Raw genomic sequence first — 12458 nt, 5'->3', positions numbered from 1 at the left:
TCCCTGTACCTGGGGAAAGGGCTTGGTATCACATGCTACTCTCTTAAGAGAACAAGAACTGGCTGGATATATTTATATTTTATTCCCTAAATATAAAGATTTTCAAAATAACTCTTGGTTTTCTCCAGGAAATAAAAAAAAAAATCCACCTAATATGTCATAGAAGGTTTTTAAGTTAGAAGTAAAAACTTTTTAATATAGAGGTCTTGGCAATATAGACTAATACAATATATGTAATATATATTATAGATACATACATATATACACACACACACAAATATATATATATTGACTGGTACTTTACATTTTGGAAAGCAGATTCTCTGTCTGAAGGGCTCCAAGAGCAGTATTGACAGTGACAGTTCTAGAATTCATTTACTCCAAAGCCTTTACAAAGCATCCACAGTGTGCACATCAGAGATCAGACCCTCAGGATACAGTATAGAAGATGGCAAGCAAACCCATTTATATGGAATGTGGATGCCTCCAGGAGACAGGCTAAGATGTATTAAAATACAAAGCTAAACAAAATGTCAGGTGCTGACAAGTGCTACAAGGAAGAGAATGGAAGAATAGTAGACACGGAGCTTAAGAAAGTATAGGGTGCCATTTTTTCAGGGAGGCTTTGGGAAGAAGACGTTTAGCTAGAGATTTTACTGGAAGAACAAAAAAAGATAAAGACTTCTGGGAAGAATGGTACAAACTGAAGGGAAAGGTAAGGGCCCTGGGGCAGGAATGTACTTTGTAAGCTTGCAGGATTTGTTTCTCCTCCCATACAGGTTGGATGCTTTCTTGAGATCCTCTCCATCATCTCTGCTATTGTGAAGGAAGCTAAGTTCTTTAATGATTACCTGTCCATCTTCCCAGACAACATGGTACTACAAGCCTTAACACAAGTGGAGGGACGTTTCCAGTCAATCCTGGCTGAGTTCAACATGTCAGCTGCTTCACCTAAAGCCCCTGTCTCTACACCAATCCTTCCTTGCACACTCCTTTATAGCCTTTTCTGTATAGAGGACAAGCTGATAGGCTAGACTAAACCCTATGGGAAGAATGCTTGGAAAGCTCTGGATGCCCTTGCTCTGGCTCTCGGGGGTCAAAGATGCAGATTCTCCTCTAGGACTCATACCCAGGTGTTGGTGAGTTTTTTTCCTCAAGGCACTATCCCATCACCTTCAGGAGTGCCCATGTATCATCTGTTAGATATTGCAGCTCTTGCAGGGAGGGGTGGGCTTCTACCTTGCCTCTCTATAGATGACACATCTCTAAGTTGGGGCTTCACTACCATATTGATGAAGGAAAGGCACTTAAAGTGGGTTATGGCCTTCAAACCATCATTTCCCAAGGCCCAGGGCAATGCTGAGGAGCAGGAGGCCTCCTGCTTTCCAGTAACAAGACTGGAGCTGACCACCACTCTCTCCTGTCTTAAGTTTTCCTGTGGGTTTAACTTGCCAGGGGCCTTTTCAGGAGTGTGGAAGGCCTAGCCTAGCTGCTGTAGTATCTGAGGTCACTGTGCTACATTTTGTGTGTGTGTGTGGGGGGGGGGGTTGTTGGTTGTTGTTTGGGTTTTGTTTGTTTGTTCATTTGCTTACAGATGCCTTTGTGCAGTATTTGGGAGTAGTATATTTTCCAGGGGTAGATACATCTGGTTAAATAAATAACCTCACCATAGAGCTCCATATTGGTGACTCCAGGGTGGGCCATGGGTCTGAATTGTTGTGGGACATCTGAGGATTCTGATAGATGCTAATGTCTGGTAGAAAAGCCCAAAGAGAAGGGAATCGCTCACTGCTGCCATACCCTTTACAGGTCCCTCTACTCTTTACTTTACACCATGTCCTCAAGGTCAGAGGACAAGAGCTCTCACCCCAGAAAGTATGCTAGCTGTGTCCACAGCTGAGAGAGAAACACTCCCAAGGCTGCTCTGCCAGGATAGGACACATTGGCCTTGGCAATAGCTCCCGTAGAAGGCTGCTTCCTTCCTGAAGCTGCCTCCAGGACATCACCATACTCCCTAAGGAGGTGCCTCACTTATTAACATCATAACTCAAGTGAGTTGTGTGGAGTCACCACACAGGGAAAGCTGTTCTGCAAAGTGTTGAAGCTGCAGAGTCGTCAGCTGAGTCGATAAACTTTTATTTTAACCATGTTTGTGATCAATATTTAAACAGGATTGACCCAGCCTGCTGCCAAGTGCTCCTCTCTCCTCCCAGCTGTTTGTTAAAGATAAAATATTTACTGGGGGTTGGGGGTGGGGTATTACAATGACTTGAAGCCAACCAAGGAGATTGGGGAAGGAGAGCACAAGAATGCCATAAGACCCAATAGTCCTGGAGTCTCTGAAGGCCAAAGGTGCCTTTTGTTTTGACATTCTAGGCCAATTATAAGAAAAGAATTTCTAGAAGGATCTGGTCACCAGTAGAATAAACTTTAGAGCATTCGGAGTTTGTCCTGAAAATGAACTTGCCGTATTTAATCTTCCTGTTATTGAAACTCAGCCACCTTTAATAGCTAAGAGCTTTCTTGGGGTTCTGACAGTGAAAGTGTAAGTAACTCTGGCTGCTGTGTTTGTGCAGACATGCTACCCAAGGTCTCTGAGCTTCATTCTTCTCATCTGTACACTGAGGCTACTCCTGAGGAATAAGTAAGGCATGCCACAGAGTAGTTGAAAGGTTGGCTTTCTGAGTTCAATGACTGAAGTGAGGTAGAGCTAGGTCTCAAACTCCAGATCTATTTCTCTCTAACATTATCTTCTCAAGGACTTGCTTGAACCATGTACAAGATTAGGTAACATAGGATGTAGTATGATTAAACCCTCAGATAAGTGACACAATTCCCTTTTTAAAAAAGCCCAAATACCTGAGTTTGGATTCACAGCACCCATGTAAACCAGGCATGTCCATACTCACCTATAATCCTAGCGTTATGTGTGTTAGGTGTGTAGAGAGGGGACTGCTAGGTTTGCTAGTTGCTAGCCGAGCCAAAAATCAGCAAGCTCTGGTTTCAGTGAGAAATCCTGTCTCAAGGAAATGAAGTGAAGAGCAATAGAAAAATAAAATGGTCTTGCTGTATTTAATCTTCCTATTATTGAACCAGAAGTTCTCCTCTGGCCTTTTCATGTGCATCTGCACACAAACGAACACAGACACATCACTCATGTATTTGCCTGTGCATGCACATTCATGTACACACACACACACACACACACACACACACACACACACACACACAGAGAGAGAGAGAGAGAGAGAGAGAGAGAGAGAGAGAGAGAGAGAGAGAGAGAGAGAGATGGCTGCTATAGAAACAAGGAAAACTGTGTGCTGAAGATCAAACTGATCCTAGACCTCGAAAGACAAAATAGACAACTAGAAACATGGCAGGAGAAGAGCATCAGAGAAAATGTAATGTGTGGCAATCCATGGGAGAATGTGGGATCTGAGACTTCTGTGTGTGTCAGCACATGGAAAAGAGCCTTAGGAAGCAATATTGGGAAGAGCACACTAGAAACTTATTTCCAGGGATGGGTAGAGAAGAATGACTAGAACCAGGGGCTGGTCCGAGAAGATGAACAAGGATTTAGGGGATCTGGACCATTCCATCTCACCCTCAGCATTGTGCCAGAAATCCCTAGATGGACAAATTGGTCAGCTTATAGATATTATGTTATATGCAGGGGAGGCCCCTTCAGCAGAGAAACAGCTAGATGAATACTATTTCATTTGTCTTAAGACTTATTTAAATCAACAATAAGTGAGCCAGTCCATGCTCAAGCACATACCCCATACAGCAATTTTCTGTAGCTTGTGTGTTTGGCATTGCTTGCCTCTGGAGCAGTTAGAAAAGTTCAATACATGGGTCTCTGGTGTTTGTTCGTAATGATTCTGGTGTTTCAAGGATGTCCAATGACTGACTGTGACATTGATTGTGGGAACCTGAATGTGGATGATGGATAGGGCCCCCAGGTAGCTGCCTGCAGGAAGTTGGGTTTTGTTCAGATGAGCTGCTGCAGACAGTCTCTCCTCCCCCTTCAGCACTGACCCTCCAGATCAGCCATCTGTTTCTCTCTCATCCAATCCTTTACTTTCCTCTACTCCTCCCCTCCCCCCTCCTTCACCTTCTGTTCGCCTCCCTCTTTTTCCTTCCCCTTCTTTTGCTGCCTTTCTCCTCCTTCCCTCTCTTTTCTTCCTTCTTTCTCCTTCCTCCCTTCCTTTTCCTCTTCTTACCTTTCCTTCTTTCTATCTCAGTTCTTTCTCTTTCTATCTCTCTTTTCTTGACTACCCCTCTTTTCTTTCTAATGCTCTATTTTCTATGCTCACTTTTATTTCATTGGGACTTGGCAGAAGGGGCCATACAAAACATTAAAACATTCTTTTAAAGCACTGGGAAGAAATCCAAGAGTCCTCTTAGAATATCCATGGGTCTCAGGATCACATAGCCTCTGGTGACAGCCAGGGAATTACCTAAATCAAACAAAGGGACCACTTCCCTTAGCCTGAATCTTTGACTTGGTGCTTTTGGGACAGCCACACTACTGAGACCGGGCCACTCAGCCTCTTTCCGACAAAATACTTTTATTCAAGGTGTAGGACAGCATACCTCACAGCTCACTGACTATTCTAGTGTCAAAGGACCAAAGGATGATATTCAGGGTTGCAAAACTGATGTATGTAGAAGAGGTTTCATTCCTATTAGAAGGCTGAACTGAAACCAGCATGGGTTGTTTTAAAAACATAGAAATATTTTTAAAATCTCCTCAGTTTGGATCCTTTTCAGCCTGATAGTCTCCATGTGTGAGTCAGCAGTGGGGATGTGAACATGGACAGGTGTTTTTATCCTCCTTGGATCTGTGAAGTCAACCTTCAACTCACAGAGGATCAGCCTGGGGGCTTCTGCCCTCCCTCCTCAGAACCCACAGCACTGACTTAGAAGCCAAGCACAGACAAAGTGTTTCTCCTTAGAAGCCCCAGTGGCCATCTCAGGGTGTGGCTGAAGGGCACCACAGGTTTCTCAGCCCCTCTCTGGTGAGATCATATAAGAAACAAAAATCTGATTGGCTTCTGAGTATATATTGTGCTGCCAGTGGCAATAAGCTAGGGGCAAGGGCCATCATTCAGCAGAGTAACATGTCCTGTCTGCTTGAGACACCTTCCTAGAGCATTTCTGTCTGCATATCCATACATACCCATGAACTGTAAAATTATATCTTTGTATACATATATACAGGCACACTGGTAGAAATGTATTTTGAGAGCAGTATTTTGACAAACTATTTATGTTTCTTTTTTATCCTCATACACACTCCTTTATTGAATATGTGTGATCCTTTTCCTACGAAAACACCTTTTCTAAGCAAATTGATCCCATCTCGTGGCCCTTTTTCTCAAGTGTATACCACCTCTGTTGAATGTGTCATTTCACCTGAGTCTCTTCTATTTTGGCAAAACTTTCTGAGCAACTTCAGTAAACACTGCAGCCTTAATCCTCCTTCCTGAGACTTCACTGGGGCCAAAGAATACTGTAACAGTGATCCCCTGGGTCCATGTTTTGGTCCTCACCCATAGTTTGTTTCCATAGCTCCAGCTTTACTCATAATTACATAACTGAAATATTCTGTTTCCAAATTACTTTCTAAAATCAAGTCTAATATATTTTCCTTCTGAATTGATTTTTCACCTTTATTTCTTACATTTCAAATCCATTAAACCAGGGCATAGCTATTTTACTCCTCTTTATCCCATGTCTTGTCAGCCTCTGAGGACTGCTAGGCTGACTTGAAAGACTCATACATTCTCTCATCCATCAGTCCCTCCCGTAAGTGGCTAAATTGGCATCCCCAGGTTTATGCAATAGTATCTTTGCTTTACCTTCTGCACAAATACTCCTTATCCTCCATGCCAGTCTCCAACATTTCTGATGAAAGATGTTCCATCTTTCAGCCTTTTATTCTTCCTTAGAGTCCCAGCTGTTGTGGAATATTAGATGAAGATGTGTTACATTCATTTATGTTGTAGAATATTTGCTTAATGATGCAAAGGTGTGTTGCATTCTTTTATATTGCATTTGTTTAATTCTGTGAAGCTATGTTAATTTGCCTCTCTAAAAGACCTGATTAGTCTAATAAAGAGCTGCACAGCCAATAGCTAGGCAGGAAATAGAAATAGGTGGGACTGGCATGCAGATAGAATAAATAGAAGGTGAAATCCAGAAAAAGAAAATCAAAGAAAAAGGAGTTAGGAAAGGAGGAGGACACCAGGGGCCAGCCAGCCACCTAGCCACACAGCCAGCCATGGAGTAAGAGTGGAAGTAAGATATACAGAAGTAAGAAAGGTAAAAGCTCAGAGACAAAATGTAGTCAAAGAGAAATAGGATAAATTAAATTAGAAAAAAAGCTAGAAATAAGCCATGCTAAGGCTGGGCATTCATAAGTGAAAATAAGTCTCCATGTATTTATTTGGGAGCTGAATAGAGGGCCCCCAAAAACAGTAAAACAAAACAAAACAAACTACACCCAACAACCTTCTGTTGAGAATTCTCTGTTTAGTTCTATAGCCCATTTCTTAACTGGACTGTTGGGCATTTTATTGTCTAATTTCTTCAGTTCTTTATATATTCTGGATATCAGCCCTCTGTCAGATGTGGAGTTGATGAAGACCTTTTCCCATTCTGTAGGCTGTCACTTTGTCTTGTTGACCATGTCCTTTGCTCTACAAAAGCTTCTCAGTTTCAACAGGTCCCATTGATTGATTGTTTCTCTCAGTGTCTGTGCTACTGGTGTTATATTTAGAAAATGATCTCCGGTGCTAATGCATTCAAGACTACTTCCTACTTTCTACTCTAGGTTCAGAGTAACTGGATTTATGTTGAGGTCTTTGGTCCACTTGGACTTAAGTTTTGTGCACGGTGACAGATATGGATCTATTTGCAGCCTTCTACACATTGACATCCAGTTATGCTAGCACCATTTGTTGAAGATGCTTTCTTTTTTCCATTGTACATTTTTGGCTTCTTTGTCAAAAATTATATGTTCATAGGTGTGCGGGTTAATGTCAGGGTCTTCAATTCGATTCCATTGGTCCACATGTCGGTATTTATGCAAGTACCAAGCTGTTTTTATTACTGTAGCTCTATAGTAGAGCTTGAGGTCGGGGACTGTAATGCCTCCAGAGGTTGTTTTATTGTACAGGATTCTTTTGGCTATCCTGGGTTTTTTGTTTTTCCATATGAAGTTGAGTATTATTCTTTCCAGATCTGTGAAGAATTGTGTTGGTAATTTGATGGGGATTGTGTTGAATCTGTAGATTGCTTTTGGTAAGATCGCCATTTTTACTATGTTAATCCTGCCTATCCATGAGCATGGGAGGTCTTTCCATTTTCTGACATCTTCTTAAATTTCTTTTTGCAGGGACTTAAAGTTCTTGTCATATAGGTCCTTCACATGCTTAGTTAGAGTAACCCCAAGGTATTTTATATCATTTGTGGCTATTGTAAAGGGTGATGTATCTCTGATTTCCTTCTCAGCCTGTTTGTCTATTGTAAATAGGAGGGCTACTGATTTTTTTGAGTTCATCTTGTATCCTGCTATGTTGCTGAAGGTTTTTATTAGCTGTATGAGTTCCTTGGTTGAATTTTTGGAGTCACTCATGTACACTATCATGTCATTTGCAAATAGGGAAAGCTTGACTTCTTCCTTTCCAATTTGTATCCCCTTAATCTCCTTATGTTTTCTTTTAGCTCTGGCTAGAACTTCAAGTACTATATTGAATAAGTATGGGGAGAGGGAACAGCCTTGCCTTGTTCCTGATTTTAGTGGTATTGTTTTGAGTTTCTCTCCACTTAATTTGATGTTGGCTGTTGGCTTGCTGTAGATTGCCTTTATTATGTTTAGGTATATTCCCTGTATTCCTGATCGCTCCAAGACCTTTATCATGAAGGGGTGTTGGATTTTGTCAAATGCCTTTTCTGCATCTAGTGAGATGATCATGTGGTTTTTTTTTCCTTTGAGTTTGTTTATATGGTGAGTATTTATTAAGTTTTTAATACAACAGACATCTCTGAGGTGAAAGGCTGATTATTGGTTCAAATTTCCTTACGTAAAACTCAACCTTTCCCTGATGGGAACTTTTCCAGCTCTCTGAACAAAAGATAGTGCGATACAATCTTCATGCTTGTGAGGTGAAGAAATTGGTTTTGATAGAGGTAAACCCAAACTATGTCTTTCCCTTTCCTCCTTAATAGAATGAGCAAATGCATTGATCTATTCGTCCTGCTCTGTTTCTGTATCATACAAATTTGCTAGAGCTTGGCAGGAGGTGAAATGTCTGGGTTCCCAATTGGGTCACCAAATTGCCCCATTAACCACATTGCAGCCTTTCTCTCTTCAGTTGTTGGTGGCCTTCGCTCTCTAAGTGAAAACTAATATCTTTCCTTCACATGGGGCTCCTTAATGACACTGGGAAGCAGTCTAGTGACGTCTCATATTAGGGCAATTTGTTCAAAGCCCGAAGGAACTCCACAGCAACTTCATCAAGCTGTTCCTCCTTTCCTGGCCTAACAGTGTGGGCAAAGAGACCAGGTCTAGCTGTTCACATTAACTATGTACTTAACCTACCTTAAAACACTGATGATTAAAGAATAACAAGGAAATAACTTTCCTGAGGGCCCAATGGGAGAGAAAACCTAGTTAAAGACATGGAAAATGAGAGAAGAGTTTGTTCTTGATTTTGCTAGATTATCCTCAAATAAAATAGAAGCTCATTCAGCCACACAGCAATGGTTCTTGGTTAGAGAGATGCTCCATTTGGAGGTCATCCAAGAAGAAACCCATTATGGTGGACAATGTCTCTACCCCAGTATACGTGGGTGATGTTTTTCTCCCTGTCGGTATCTGCTCAGTGCCTCACGGCCCTGACCAAGGTGGACTATCTCCTGCAAGGATAGACCCACACTTTCAGATGAGGCATTTCTTTTTTCAGTCTACGTATGGTTTCACTGGGGCTCTTTCTCTAGGTACTAGCTCAAGGCCCTTTTTATCAATTCCAGTCCTCATCAGTTTCTGTTTTATAATTCCTCCCTGCCATCTCTCTTCTCATCAGACTGCTCTTGCAGAGCCAAGACATGTCTTCGAACAATAATGAGCTCTGGAACGCCTGTGATAAAGAAAACACAAACACTAACACTTCCCTCCCCGTGAACTCCCTACCTCATAGGATTCGAAGGAGCATTAAAGGCATAGAATAGTCTATCCCCAAAAGTAAATGCACAACATCAATCTTTGTTTTGGTCCCCACTAGTTTCCCAACCCAAGTTCTCCTGGATGCTCAGATATACATTAAATAAACCAAATTTGTTTTTAAAAAAATTTACCGACAGACTTCAGCAGAAAGGTATCATGACAGGCCAACTTGCAAAGGGATCTCAGTGAATTTTTCTCACTCAAAAATGTCCCTATCACATTCTGCTGGGTGTGGAGATATGGGTTTGTTTGTTAGTGAGAATGAGAATCAAGTTTGTTTTCACCTGGTAAGTATACCCCAAATCTTCCCTCTTTCTTCTCCCTTCTGACAATCCAATCCCAACCAAAACAAGTATAAAAGATTATATGACAAGTGTCTCTCTGGCACTACCCTTGAGAAAAAGAGTCGAGAGTGGAATCATCTTTAATTGACAGCCTGCTTATCACTCAACAGCTGGTCTTTGCAGCAAGAACTAGAATGACAACAGACATCTTTATCCATCCTTTTTGTTTTTTCTCTGTACTACCCCTCCCACCCTACCCCCTCCTCTATATCCTAACACCCCCCAAAAAAAATGTGGTGGTGTTTTCTTTTTGCATGAAATCAATACCATGATTCACTCATAAAAGCTAAGCAAAACCCTCTATGAAACTGTGTAATTCTTTTAAGAGCCACACTCCTAAGTGCTTGACAGTAGCTGCATTATCTTCTTCGGTGTTATGTATTCTTTCTTCCCTCTTCTTTTCCATGTTCTTCCTAATATTGATATGCTTCTACTAGCTGAAGAGCACATTCACATTTTTCAGCCACTCTCAGTGTAGCAAGCACATCAAAGGGTCTGCTGTCCTGCCTCTGCATCTCTCCTCTCAGCACCTGAATGCTCTCTGCCCAGATGCCCACTGAACAATGAGGAGAGGGAAGAAAAAGGTGATGCTTGAGAATTTGAGCTTTGAACCTATGCCAAAATCACAGGATGGCTAGATTTAACCTTTTACCATTTAGTCTATTAATCAATTAACTGACAGCACTTAGCAGATTATCACAGTCTTCCTGTCTTGTAAAAAGGACTTTGATAGCCATGAAACTGAAAATAATTTTAAGGAAAGTGTACTAGTATAGATAAAGTAAAAGTTATTTGTGAACAGTGGTGTAACTGGATGTAACATTTTGTCTTGTGGGATAGAAGAGCTACAGCTAAAAGTGGGGGGTGCATCTGTAATGGTTAATTTTCATTGTCAACTTGATGAAATTTAGAATCACCATGGAAACAAATCCCTAGGTATGTTTGTGAGAGATTATGTATTTTAGATTAACTGATATAAGAAAACTCATTGGAAATGTGGGTGTCACCATTCCATAGGCTGGAGTCTTGGGCCCAAGGTAAAGGAGGAAGAGAACTGACACAATGTGAATAGTCAGCCACATGTTCTTGTTGCCACACTTTCCTTGCTATGGTGGACTGTACACCATGGAACTGTAAACCAAAATAACCCTTTCCTTTCTTAAATGGCTTCTGTTAGGTATTTTGTCATAGCAATATGGCAAATAACTGTTACTTGAATCCTAAAGGCTTAATTGGATGAGAGGGTGAGAAGGCACAGTGTCAACAACACAGACACTGGGAGTTCATTGAAAGCAAATAACAAACTCATTTATTCAATAACAAGGAAGGCCTTATATACCCTCCTTCTAGCACCTAGTCTGTGTGGTTGTCCCTCATTGGAAACAATCAGGAACTCTGACAGTGACTGTTGCTAGGTTCTCAGGCAGACTCAGCATGATCAGGAACTCTGACATCAACTAGGAACTCTGATAGCTCCTGTTGCTAGGCCCTCAGGCAGTCTCCAGGTTGGCTATTAAGGAGTATGTTATGTATATGCCTTGGCTACTGGTCTGAGCCAATTTCCTTGACCCTGTGGGACTGTCCTACTACAATGTCATAGGCCCAACAAAGTAAAATTATCAGTTCACAGAGGAGTAGGGACAGATATGGGCTTAGAAGCTGGGTAAAATTTACATGGGAGTCAGCAAGGAAAATAATTCCTAGCAGAGAGAACTTTTATTTATTAATAATGATTGTCATAATTAGATATGAACAATCTTCATGGGACTTCCTGAGGCTTCATACTTCCAAGCTGAGTAAGCTAGGGACAGCTGGGCAAAGTAACACCAGAGAGTAACAAGAGGAGAAACTGAGGCTAGATATTTTTCCAAACTAAAATATTCCCTCATGGATAGGTCAGGAGATTTAGAAGATTCAGGAAGTTCATGAAACTTGTGATATTCATAAAGCCCTTTTCAAGGTTCTAGACTAATCTGTAAACTATGTTGGGAGAGGAAACTGATTAGTAGATTTTCCCATAGGTTGTACTAGAAACTCCAGGAATGCAGCTCTCATGAGTTATCACCCATGCGGGGGTGGGACTTTTTGGTGATGCAGCTGCCATTGAATTATTATCCATGTTTCTGTACCTAATATTACTCACTTGGTATGAGTGGTCCTGATAAATCCATTGGTTTACCAAGCTTGACATGTGTGTGTGGAATAATTTCTTTGGTCTGTCTTTGGAGCCCTAACAATGTTGTACAAATATTTGTTCACACTCCTAGAGAAAACTCATGATTCAACAAGGTAGAAGATGCCATAGACTGTGGTACTTCTTGGATGGCAACACTATATAATACAAACTCATCCAGTACACACCCAAAGGAATACATGCTTATCAGTACTTGGTCTGGCCACTGCATATAGCCTTCTAGCCCCATTTTCTTTGTAAACTATAAGGTGGTTTTTGGTGGGTTAGGGGAGGCTACTCTGATAAATAAACATTATTTTTAAACAAATTTAATGCTTGAATAATCTATCATATTGTTTTGCCACACTGTACTTAAACATTTTCTGTTATTTAGCCTATTTATATAATTTCCAATTTTTCTTCCCCATAAACACTACTGTGATAAATATCATTGACTATTAATCTTTAATAACATTCTATTAATTTTAAGACATAATTCTAGAAATAGAATTATAGAGCAACAAAGTTTTAACACTTTAAGACTTTGTATAAAGAGTTCTAATTAGTGTCCAGAAATACTACACCCATTCTTATTCCCAGAAGTAGTAAAAAAAAAAAAAAGGTAGTCTCACTAAAACCACTTCAAATATTCAATTCAATGTTATATGCACTTTATATTTTACATTTTGAACTATTTTATATTTACAAA

This window comes from Onychomys torridus, chromosome 11, assembly GCF_903995425.1.
Source record: "Onychomys torridus chromosome 11, mOncTor1.1, whole genome shotgun sequence".
NCBI lineage: Eukaryota > Metazoa > Chordata > Mammalia > Rodentia > Cricetidae > Onychomys > Onychomys torridus.
This window is presented reverse-complemented; position numbering follows the sequence as displayed.